Source organism: Cervus elaphus, chromosome 7 (genome assembly GCF_910594005.1).
Source record: "Cervus elaphus chromosome 7, mCerEla1.1, whole genome shotgun sequence".
Lineage (NCBI taxonomy): Eukaryota > Metazoa > Chordata > Mammalia > Artiodactyla > Cervidae > Cervus > Cervus elaphus.
This window is the reverse complement of record NC_057821.1, coordinates 24,184,597-24,196,771: the sequence shown is the minus strand read 5'-3', so window position 1 is coordinate 24,196,771 and position 12,175 is coordinate 24,184,597. Positions and strand designations below refer to the sequence as shown.

Genomic DNA, 12,175 nt, shown 5'->3' with positions numbered 1-12,175 from the left:
AATTTCCCCATTCTACATAAGATTTTGCTCTTCAGCAAGATAATTTTTTCTTACTATGGCTTTAGATTTTTTTTTACATCCATAATCAGTTTTCAGTGAAAGCTGGGTTTGGTTTTGTTTTTCCCCTGCATTCGGGAAAGATTTATATTAGGTATTAAAGACGAACGTGGACATTTTTATTTTTTATTTCCTTAAGCAAGCAAGCAAGAGAAATCCAACAACAACTTGGAGTAGATTTACAGTTAGTTCTTCCATCCTTTCTCTTGCCCTGGAGCCTGATGGGGCTTGAGTGTCCTTGGAGGAACGGCAGAGGGAAATGCTAGGGGCCAATTGCTGATTTTATCATTCAAACACAAAATTTGTTACACCACTTTATCGGTCACAGGGAAAGCAATTATATTGTGGTTCAATTTTCCACTCAATGGCTGTACTGGGGATCAAAGTCAGTTTTTATGATGGGAAAAAATGTTTTGCTATTTTATTTGTTACTTAAAATAAAGAAGTACCGTTATTATAATGCTTTCTGAGGTTTTTCCTACCCCCAACCTCTACTCCTACACGAGATACAGTGGATTATTTTGGCTTTCCCCTTCTCTTTGATTAGATAATCAGTTCTCTTCCCATCCTCTAAAGAGTATTTCACTGTAGAAATGAAATTGGCACGGTTTAAGGCAACATAGCATTAGGACTCTAATCATAACCACGAAGGGCAAAACCTGCCCTATGCTATTTATTCTATTCTAGACGAGTACTTTTTCAAAAGAATCAAGCATTGTAATGGTTTCCGTGTGCATGCATGTATTGTTATGTGTTGTTCTATGCTCGTGTTTACTGTTGCTTATCTTTCATGTGAAATAATAAGCATATCTTTCAGTTGTATTTAAAACATGTTTTTCGCTATAGAAAAAATAGTTAAGTGGGATTAGGTGTGGAGGAAGACTCATATGGAATTCTTAGTAGAAATCATACAGTTTAATTCAACAATAAAATAGGATATTTTCCTTTTATAATCTTTTTCTCTTATGGTCTTTCTTCTTATTGAAGAAATCCAGTGAGTAAAATTTAAACTATCAAAACCAAAAGAGGTTATAATTTTTCTAGGGATCTAACCTCAGGACTAGTTGATTAGTAATCTTTTTGTTTAAAAGTTCCAGTTTTAAAGCCAGAAATCCAATGATGGGGACCCCAAACAACTGTGCTATGGGGTTGAAGTTCGTAATAGGAATGGATAGCTAAGAGAAAACTAATATTTTTATTGAACACTTATTCACATTTATTAGGAAAACAGAGACAAGTGACAGATATTTCCCTCTTTCAAACTATATCAAGTTCACCCTCACATTGCTAGTTGGTTTCAGCTTTTACAATTTGATTGCCATCATCTTTATTTTTTTCTGGTCTCCTGCTAATTGCCTCCAGGCTCAAGAGTCTTATAACATATCCCCTGAATCCAGGAGCAGAGAATTCTGGAATCTGCTGTAGGTGAATAATTATAGCAGTAACTGAGTGATGGTCTAGCTACCACGGGACACTTTTGTCCTCACTGTGGTCCTTTGGGCTATGGCAGGGAGGTGCGTGTGAGGCCCCATAAAAGTCTGCATGGGGAAGCAGCGAGCCAGCCCGAGGGCAACAGCACCACAGGCTGGCTGGGTTCTGCCTCCTCGCTTCCTTTCTGCTCATCCTTGGAGCTGTTTGTCTGGGTTTTTGATGAGGATTAGGGTGAGCGCTAACTTTGAAAGTAGGAGAGTTTCTCTCAGCAGTTTCCCTAAGGTTTGCCCACTTTTGTGAATTTAAAAGTGCTTTTATATAATGTTGAGCTTTATGACTTGGAGCAATAATCTGAGGGTCAGAAAAAAGGCAAATGTGCACCAGAGAAAGATATTGCTGACAACTACAGCTTCTGTTTATTGAAGGTCTAGTATGTACTAGGTTTTGTATATACATGATGTATCACATCCTTGGAGCAACCCTGCAAAGCAAAAATTATTACTCTCATTTTTTAAGATGAGAAAGTTTAGAACCTAAAATCTACTTAAACTATTCTTTAAACTATTCCCCAAATTACCCTTAAAACAAGTGCTTACTATATGGTAAAGAGTATGCAGATAGCAACATTAACATTCCAAATATAACAAGGCTCCTTATTTAATCTTCTACATCATTTTCCAAGATTTTAAGCTTTTTTTTTTACCTTTATATACACCAAACATTCTTAAGCACAAAGACCTCTAATTAAATAATTTGACCTAAAGTTTAACTTGTTTTGTTTGGCAAGGCAGACTAATGCAACTTTAGCTTGCCCATAGAAGTATTACTGTTTAGTTAGTGTTCTGAAGTGAAAATACCATATATTACATCTTAATAAATGTATTAAAAGCTGGCAATTAGTTTGCTATTATTTCAATTTGTACTGGAATGAAATTATAGTTTTATTCTATTAAACAAAATGCATCTTTTTCAATGTAGTGACTGGCATAGTGACTAAGTACTGTTCATTAAAATATTACTTTGATTTAGATGTTTAGATGTCAAAATAACTAGACCAACTGTTTTTCCTTTCTATTATTTTAATGAACTTAATGCTGGGCCCTATTCATCTTGTGATAATCCAGCCAATCAATTAATAATTTACCTATAAATGGTCAGCTCAAGCCAGAGGCAAAACAACCTGATTTTGGATAGGACATTGAAAAAAGTAATTGGAGTGGGAATAAGTATCTTAAATATCTAGTTTTTAAAAACAAGATTATCTAAATGAAATATGGTGAATATAATCCTAACTATTGCTCTATGTTCCCAATGGATTGTCTCTACATATAGATTAGTTGGTTGCCATGACACCACGTTCTTAATTTAGTGCAATATGAGATTGTAAATGAGGCTAGTTCTCTTTACTGTGATGCTGTGATGTATTTTAAATAACATTTTTAAACTTTCTTTGAATTGTGAACCAAATTTTAAAGTGGTCTTTTTAAGATGCTCCTTCCCATTTTACATAATTATATATTAACTTTGACATATAAAAGCTCCAATTCTAGTAAAAACATAAAACTGAATACCTTGCAAACCATTTAATTACCCTCCCAATTAAAAAAAGCCTAATATGCAAATTCCAAATTTAGAAAGTATCTGAAGGGAGCTAGTAATAATTATTATTTCTTAAGAACTTTTCACTTTACCTACAAGATAATGGATTTTTTAAAATTCCAAATTGTTCTTACTCATTTATTTTGGCACTTACTGTATTTGCATTTTTATTATCAGCTCACCTATTTTTATTCCTTTCTATGGAATGCCCTTTTAAAGGGCAAGATTCATGATTTTCTTATTCTTTCTTACTACACTGCTTAACACATAAGGAAATAAAATATTGGTATAATAGTGAAGCAATTAACTAAATATTATTTGAAACAAATTTTCAGAAACACATACATGTATGTACACATAGCTGTTTCTTTTTCTTAACTCCTACACCTCTCAGATGCATTAAGATCTGTTTACAAATTAATTCTCACCTTTTCTAAAAAGTCTCTTTACTTCTTGTACAAAACACATAGGATAACTTTTCATAAAGAAAGTATTATGGAACTAAATTCTTTTCCTCTAAAAGAAATGTCCATAGAATCACAGAAAGAATGCACTGAGCCAAACATGTTCTTCTACAGTTTTCAGAGAAAATACGCTTTTTCTGTCCTTTTCCTTTGACAGCACAAAGAAGTAAAAGAAAGCAAATAAATAAAATATTTTACCCCCACCCAATGCTAAGTCCGACGATCCCAAACTTTTATTTACAAACACTGGATTTCAAATAGCATCATCGGTCAATAAGGCTGCCATTTCAAGCTTAAAAGCATAGCTGATGAGAGACATAATGATTGCTTAAAATATCCTAAGGGTACAAAAACTAAAGTGGAAAGAGAATTATTTAGGCATAGCTAAAGCATAACTAAAGAGAGATATAACTGGATGGAGAAACATTGTCAAAAAAAGAAGAATCTCAGGGAAAAAAAAAATCAGTATATAAAATATCCCTCAAACTTTCTTAACAGTCTATTGGGCCGTGGAAGTGGTTCTAATGGAAAGTAGCAGGAAAAAGCCAGGAGTGCTTAAAATTAGACCAAAAACTACCAAGGACAAAACAAGGGTGAGGACAACCTTACACATGTAAGAGGTGTATAAAAGCAATGAAATAAAGTCTCCTATGTGTAAGCATCTTATTTGAAGAAATTAAATCCCAGTGTTTCTTCTAAGTTGATTTTCCAAGAAACTATGCTAAGTAGAGCACCAATGAATAATTTCTAACAGCCCTTGAAGTAAAATCCTAAATTTCATCCATAAAGTTAATAATTATTTATATACAAATACCTTCTAAAATTGATATTCTATTTTATCTTAAAATCATATATACTCTGTTCTAAATAACTAAGTAAAAGTCAAGTTCTTTGGACTTTTCTTCCCCAAACCTATTTCCCTCCATATATAACCCTACTTAAAGTAACAGAAAGATGAAGATCAATGTTTTTCCTCCCCAGCTATAAAAGCACCAAGATTCTTCAGTCTGATAAATTTAAATGAGTTGAAGGCATCTCCCACATGGGAATCTGTAGCTCTGGCTCATGGTCAGAGATAAATTTTTCAGTAAACCTGCACATAGGGTAAGGAACGGAAACCTCCCTAATTTTTTTCCCTCGCTTTATCTCTTATTTCAATTGAAGGATAAATAAGCAAGAATTTTCTTTTTCATTTGAATACCCAAAGACAGTATTTCAGATAAAACCAAGAAGAGTTCTAGACAATCTAGAAATTTCTGAATGTAAGCAAATAATTGTTATTCTGCCTTATGCCAACAAGGTTGCCTCCTTGATTGTAATGGCATCCAGTTTACTTACAGCATGTATCATAAACAGATAAACAGCAAATACTACCTTTATATCTTAACTTATACATGTATGTATCCCATATATATGTGATGAAAGTGCCTAGCGAGGGTGATCCATGAAATTGCTAGGTTAATACTGGGGCCATCTTCCTCCAAGGGCTCATTCCTTCTCTTGACTTGAATGATGAGAGGACAGGTCTGTTTGCCACTCATTGATCCTCTGCAATTAAGATTTTTACTGCCCTTAACTTCTTTCTAGTTTCATTATGTATTTACTCTTAGTCCATTCCTTGCTAAACAACAATGGATTCCAAATGAAGTAAATAATTCAAAATAAAGGATGATGCTGTGTCCTGGGACAAAATCAGCTTATTTGTTGGACTGGTCTGACAAATCCATATTCAGTAGAGTATTTGAAAAAATCAACTAATATTCAGTTGAAACCATGATATGAACAGTGTATGTAAATTCAAACCTCGAGATTGTTAGGGTGTCATTTTAACTCCTTCTTAAAAGCATCCTAGGTTTGAAATTAAGTCTAAATTGAACATTTTGAGAACAAATCTTGCCAATTCAATTTATTCTTTATGTGACCTTGGGCAAGTTATTTAACTTTCCTAATCCTCAGTTTCTTCATCCACGGAGTACATGTGTATGGCAAGAGTATGCATTCAAATAGGAAAGAAAACTTAATAATATGTATCTTTCAAGAACTTAGTGAGCCCTGGATGAACTATGTGGCTGGACACAATATTATCTCAAGGAATGATATTGTTCTGTATTTATATTAAGTAATTTGTCAATTTATGGAACTAAACACATACTTGTGAAACATTTATTATCTGCTGAATCTTGGATCTCAAAGTGTGATCCAAAGATATTTGGGTGTTTCAAAGACTCTTTTAGAGTACTGTCAGAGTCAAATTTATTTTTGTAATAACACTTAAACTGCTTTTTAAAAAACTTTCATTCTCTCACAAGTGTACAAATGAGTTCTCCAGATTTCATATAACTTGTGAGAACCAATAGCGGAATACAGAAGTGGACCTTAAAAGAGATTTACAAGATTGTGAAGAGGTCTTGAGAAAAACAAAGCTTAATAATCACTGTGCTAAACTATATTGGTTCATTTTAGGTGGATGTGCCCTGAGATGGACTTCCCCATGAGCTGAAATTACTCATCTAGTAATTGATACAAACTTGTACAGGAAAAATAGGCATGCTTAGCAAAACTAGGAAATTACTCATGATTAGTTCAGTTCAGTTCAATCGCTCAGTTGTGTCCGACTCTTTGCCACCCCATGGACTGCAGCACGCCAGGCCTCCCTGTCCATCACCAAGTCCTGGAGTTTATTCAAACTCATGTCCATTGAGACGGTGGTGCAAGCCAACCATCTCACCCTCTATCGTCCCCTTCTCCTCCCACCTTCAGTCTTTCCCAGTATCAGGTCTTTTCTAATGAGTCAGTTATTCGCATCAGGTGGACAAAGTATTGGAGTTTCAGCTTCAGCATTAGTCTTTCCAATGAATATTCAGGACTGATTTCCTTTAGGATGGACTGCTTGGATCTCCTTGCTGTCCAAGGGAGTCTCAAGAGTCTTCTCCAACACCACAGTTCAAAAGCATCAGTTCTTTGATGCTCAGTTTTCTTTATAGTCCAACTGTCACATCCATACATGACCACTGGAAAAACCATAGCTTTGACTAGACAGACCTTTGTTGGCAAAGTAATGTCTCTGCTTTTTAATATGCTGTCTATGTTGGTCATAGCTTTCCTTCAAAGGAATAAGTGTTTTTCAATTTCATGGCTGCAGTCACCATCTGCAGTGATTTTGGAGCCTCCCAAAATAAAGTCTCTGTTTCCATTGTTTCCCCATCTATTTGCCATGAAGTGATGGGACCGGATGCCATGATCTTAGGTTTAAGAATGTTGAGTTTCAAGCCAACTTTTTCACTCTCCTCTTTCACTTTCATCAAGAGTCTCTTTAGTTCTTCTTCACCTTCTGCCATAAGGGTGGTGTCATCTGCATATCTGAGGTTATTACTTATGATACAACCCCCCAAATATAAAAATACCCATGCAAAAGGTTATTCATTGCATCAGTGTTTTAAATGGTGTGATGTGGGTAACAACCGAAATGCTCAAATACAGAAGAGAGTGGAAACAACTACAGTTCATTCACACAATGGAGTACCATGCAACTGCATTTAAAAAATACATTGAAAAATAAAAGAATGAATAAGATCTCAATAAACTGATATGATGTGATTTCTAAGATACAGGGTAAAGTTAAAAACGATCAAAGAACATGAGTATCTATTCTCTATCTTTTGTTCAAGATAGTTCAGCTTAGTAAAAAGTTAACCAATTCTTGAACCTGCTAAGCCAAACAGTCACACTTCAAGAAGATATCTCTCCAGGATTTTCAGTTTTTTTCTCAAATTATATATAACTAATATTTTCTCTTTAATTTTGAGAAATCTTGCCCCTAATTGCCAACTAAACAGTATGAACATACTAGGGGAAATCATGTAAAAGCCAATATGATTTGCTCAGTGTATTGTTATTACTTCATTTTACCAACAGCACATAAACCAAAAAAAAAAAAAAAGAAAAACCAAATTGCATTGCCACAGAACAGACTGCTTTGCTAAGAATTTTCACTGTTTTTAGGCAATGAGTTTCCCTAAGAGCAAAAAAGTGAATTAGAAGCCCAGTTTTGTCGCTTGCTAATCATGTGGCCATGGGTTCATAATATAATCTTTCTGAGCCTCATTTTTTTATATGTAAAAACTAAGATACTAACAACGGTTATTCATATTTGCTAAATGAGATAACGCATGAAATTCCTAGCATACACTCAATAAAAGTGCTTATTGTTACTGTCTTCATTAGCTTTGTGCCCTTACTTTGGCCACCCCACAGCACTGAACTCTGTCTATGTCACACAGACACACAAGACACACACAAATGAACAGAGGCACAAATAAGTTTGCCCAAGATAATCCAGTCTTATATTCCATGGTTTCCTCTTCTTTTTCCTTTCCACTATATGAATTTGGGAGAAACACAATTCAGCCCATGAAAGATAATTTTTTTTAATTGTTATCATTCTTATCATCCTTCTTCACTTATATTTCACAGCAGTCCTTCTTATGCATCTTGTCTGTCAGCCAACAATACACTGCAGGCATAAATGGAACAATACCTAACTATAAAAACAACCTTAAACTGTATAATGATCCAACAAATAGGCTAGCCTGCAGTGAGCAGTTAAGTGATGAAACAGCTGAGTGTGTACATCAAATTCTTGTTCTGATCTTGGAGACTTTGCTCATAAAATTCCTTCCACCTAGAATGTCCTGCTCCCCATTTTTCAAATCTATCTTGAGTTCTTAAATATCCCTTCAGCCTTTGTCACATCACCAGAACCAAATGAGCTTTCATAGTTCATTGGTCTACAGAGGACTTGAGTGTATTGATTTGCAATGTTCTTCAGTTATTTTCGATGTGTACATAGTTTACACAGCAAGTTTTTAAGTAAGAGCCATCTTTTATTTCTCTAATGTACCCCCCCACAGCATCTAGGAGTGTGTGTCATATATTATCAGTTACCTACAAACTCCTATCAAACTGAATTGATATGCATCATCTCATTCTATTTTGTAAAGATATTTCAAACATAAGGGATCAAGTATTATATAGTGGTGCTATAATATTTATAAAATATCACCCCTGAGACTTTATGACAAGGAATTTATGAATTAGATTACACAAATTATGCTGTCTTATAATTTTGTCTATTAACCTCAAGGGGATGTTATCAGTTGTGGAAATTTTTTGACAGGTTGTCATATTTCAATCCAAGTTATAACACATTCTGACACTCCAAAAATCTTGATTTAATGTGCCAGAAATAGACAGTGACTGTCACTGATGGTTTTGTCTGTTCTGAACTAAATTCATTCCTCAGGGTCAGAACACTACACCTCAGCAATGAAATTTCAACATTGGTTCTGATCCAGGTCAATGAATAAGATATCATGCACCCAGGCTTTACATAGAAATAATAAATGGATTGGGTTTTGTCCTCTGGCTACCAGGTTCTTTTCCACCTCTACCTCCTAGTAGTTTAAGAAAAAATAAAATAAAAACAACTGCAAAATTCTAGATAGAATTGGGAAGGAATAATTTCTTAATCAAAACCTAATTCTCCTTGTAAATCAGGCATCAGCCTAGGGTGCAAAACAACAATAATAAAATCATAAGCTGTGCTGTATGGTTTTATTTATATTCATATAAACTGAAGATCAAATAGTCATTTAGAGTACTTTGACTCAACTAAAGTGTCCTTTATGTGGTAAACAGAATAATGGCTCCCACAGATGTCTATATCCTAATCCCAAGAACCTGTGAATCTGCAGGCATAATTAACTGAAGGATCTTAAGATAATTCTATCCACTCCAGTATTCTTGCCTGGAGAATCCCATGGGCTGAGAAGCCCGGCAGGCTACAGTCCATAGGGTCGCAAAGAGTTGGACACAGCTGAAGCAATTCAGCATGCAAGCGTGCAAGATAATCCTAGATTATCCAGATGAGCTCATTGTAGTTACAACTGGTGGAAGAGGGACCCAGAAGAGTGACGTGAGTCAAAGAAGGATATGACTATGGAAGACTGGTCAGAAAGATGCTACTATGCTCCTCTGGAGATGGAGAAAGGAGGTCATGAATCAAGGAATGACAGCCTCTTTGAAGGTGAGAAAGGCAAGGAAAATGATTCTCCCATAAAATCTCAGTATGTAAAAGAGCTCCGTCTCCACCATGATTTTAGTCAAGTGAGATTCATGCTGGACTTCAAACATTCAGAGCGATAAGTTAATACATTTGTATTGTGTTAAGCAACAAATTTTGTGATAATGTGTTATGGCAGCAATAGAACACTGATACACAACTCTACTTGCATAAAATGTCATCTCTGTGATGGCATGACCTTTGATTTATTTGCTGCTCCTTTACAACTCCTAGAATGATGCTTGGGCTATAATACACACTTGGTACATGTCCTTCGAATAAAATGCTGATGCAGTCTTTTATAGTTTACTAAAACAGTTCCAGTATATTATCTACCCTCACTCTCACACCAATTAATTCCTTTCATTTAGGTATCATTAACATCTCTTGAATTTTACAAAGAGGAAATATTTAATAATTTCTTCAACATTATCTACTTGTTAAAAAGTATGGTCAAGGCTCCAGACAAAGTCATTTGACTTTCAATACAGTGATCCTCTCACTGTAGGACTACACGATTAGCCAGTTGCAGTTTTTAAAAAGGAACTGTCGGATATAGCCCTTCTTAGTGCCTAGGGGGAGGAAATATGATTAGTTGGGATCTAGACAGTGTGGGGATCTTTGTGTGGACCACAACAAACTGTGGACAATTCTTCAAGAAATGGGAATACCAGACCACCTTACCTGCCTCCCGAGAAATCTGTATGCAGGTTAAGAAGCAACAGTTAGAACTGGACATGGAACAACAGACTGGTTTCAAATTGGGAAAGGAGTATGTCAAGGCTGTAGATTGCCACCCTGCTTGTTAAACTTATATGCAGAGTGCATCATGTGTAATGCCGGGCTGGATGAAGCACAAGCTGGAATCAAGATTGCCAGGAGAAATATCAATAACCTCAAATAGGCAGATGACACCACCCTTATGGCAGAAAGCAAAGAAGAACTCAAGAGCCTCTTGATGAAAGTGAAAGAGGAGAGTGAAAAAGTTGATTTAAAACTTAACATTCAGAAACCTAAGATCATGGCATTCGATCCCATCACTTCATGGCAAATAGATGAGGAAACAATGGGAACTGTGAGAGACTTGATTTTGGGGGGGCTTCAAAATCACTGCAGATGGTGACTCCAGCTATGAAATTAAAAGATGCTTGCTCCTTGGAAGAAAAGGTATGACCAACATAGACAGCATATTAAAAAGCAGAGACATTACTTTGCCAACAAAGGTCCATCTAGTCAAAACTATGGTTTTCCAGTAGTCATGTACGGATATGAGAGTTGGACTATAAAGAAAACGGAGTGCTGAAGAATTGATGCTTTTGAACTGTGGTGTTGGAGAAGACTCTTGAGAGTCCCTTGGACTGCAAGGAGATCCAACCAGTCCATCCTAAAGGAGATCAGTCCTGAGTGTTCATTGGAAGAACTGATGTTGAAGCTGAAACTCCAATACTTTGGCCACCTGATATGAATAACTGACTCATTAGAAAAGACCCTGATGAAGGGAAAGAATGAAGGCAGGAGGAGAAGGGGACAACAGAAGATGAGATGTCTGGATGGTATCACCGACTCAATGGACATGAGTTTGAGCAAGCTCTGGGAGTTGGCAATGGACAGGGAGGCCTGGCATGCTGCAGTCCATGGGGTTGCAAAGAGTCAGGCATGCCTGAGCGACTGAACTGAACTGAGACAACCTGCAGATTATCTGTGCCAAGCTGAGCTACCTAAAGGGAGCCACTACCCTAATGTCAGAGACATCTTTTAAAAATATGTCTTAGCTAAGTGAAGATTGCTGCTATGTCCTGCTTATCACCTGCCATTCAAGGAGTGGACTGCAATCGATTCTTCCTCCACAACATGCATGAGATGGCCCACCAGACTGCATATCTCCATTACCAAGACAAAGACCAGAGAAAACTATTTAGTCTTCAGTTTTCCCTCCGGCGGGGCGGGGAGTGGCGGGAAGGGGTGGGGGGGAATCTCATTAAGAAGTGAGTGGATGGAGGCTTCACCAAACACCTTTCCATCCTGTAGGCCAGATGGTGACCATCCCACCATTCCCTGGTCGACTGGACATCTCCCTGCGGGACAAAGGGCAGCTGGATCTCTATATTAATATTGCTAACCAGGACATACCGTTCAGGGCAAACTGGGTGAGGCTTAACCAAGCCCTTTTTCCGTCAAGCAAGAGGATGATGGAATCACTGTATCAACATGGTCCTGATGATGGATGATGTTTTTACTTTAAGAAAGTTGGTTTGAACAGAAAGCTCAAAACTTCATAATACAAACATTTTGAGCAGTTTTTGATGGAGGTTTCTAATGAAATTCATTTTAAAAAGCCTGAAAAAAAATATATCTTAGCTGATCATGTTAATACTCTTGCTTTCAAACTAGGATAAAGACTAAGGTCCATAGAAAGGCATCTAGTGCCCTTGACCACTGACCCTGACTTCCTCTCCCACCACACTGCCAGGAATCGCCTGTCCCTCTTCAACTCTGAACTCTC

General features: G+C 36.4%; 1 pseudogene; it reads left to right on the top strand.

Moving 5' to 3' along the window:
• The first annotated feature begins 9,441 nt into the window (after nucleotides 1-9,441).
• LOC122696790 lies at nucleotides 9,442-11,965 on the top strand (annotated as a pseudogene).
• Nucleotides 11,966-12,175: the final 210 nt, after the last annotated feature.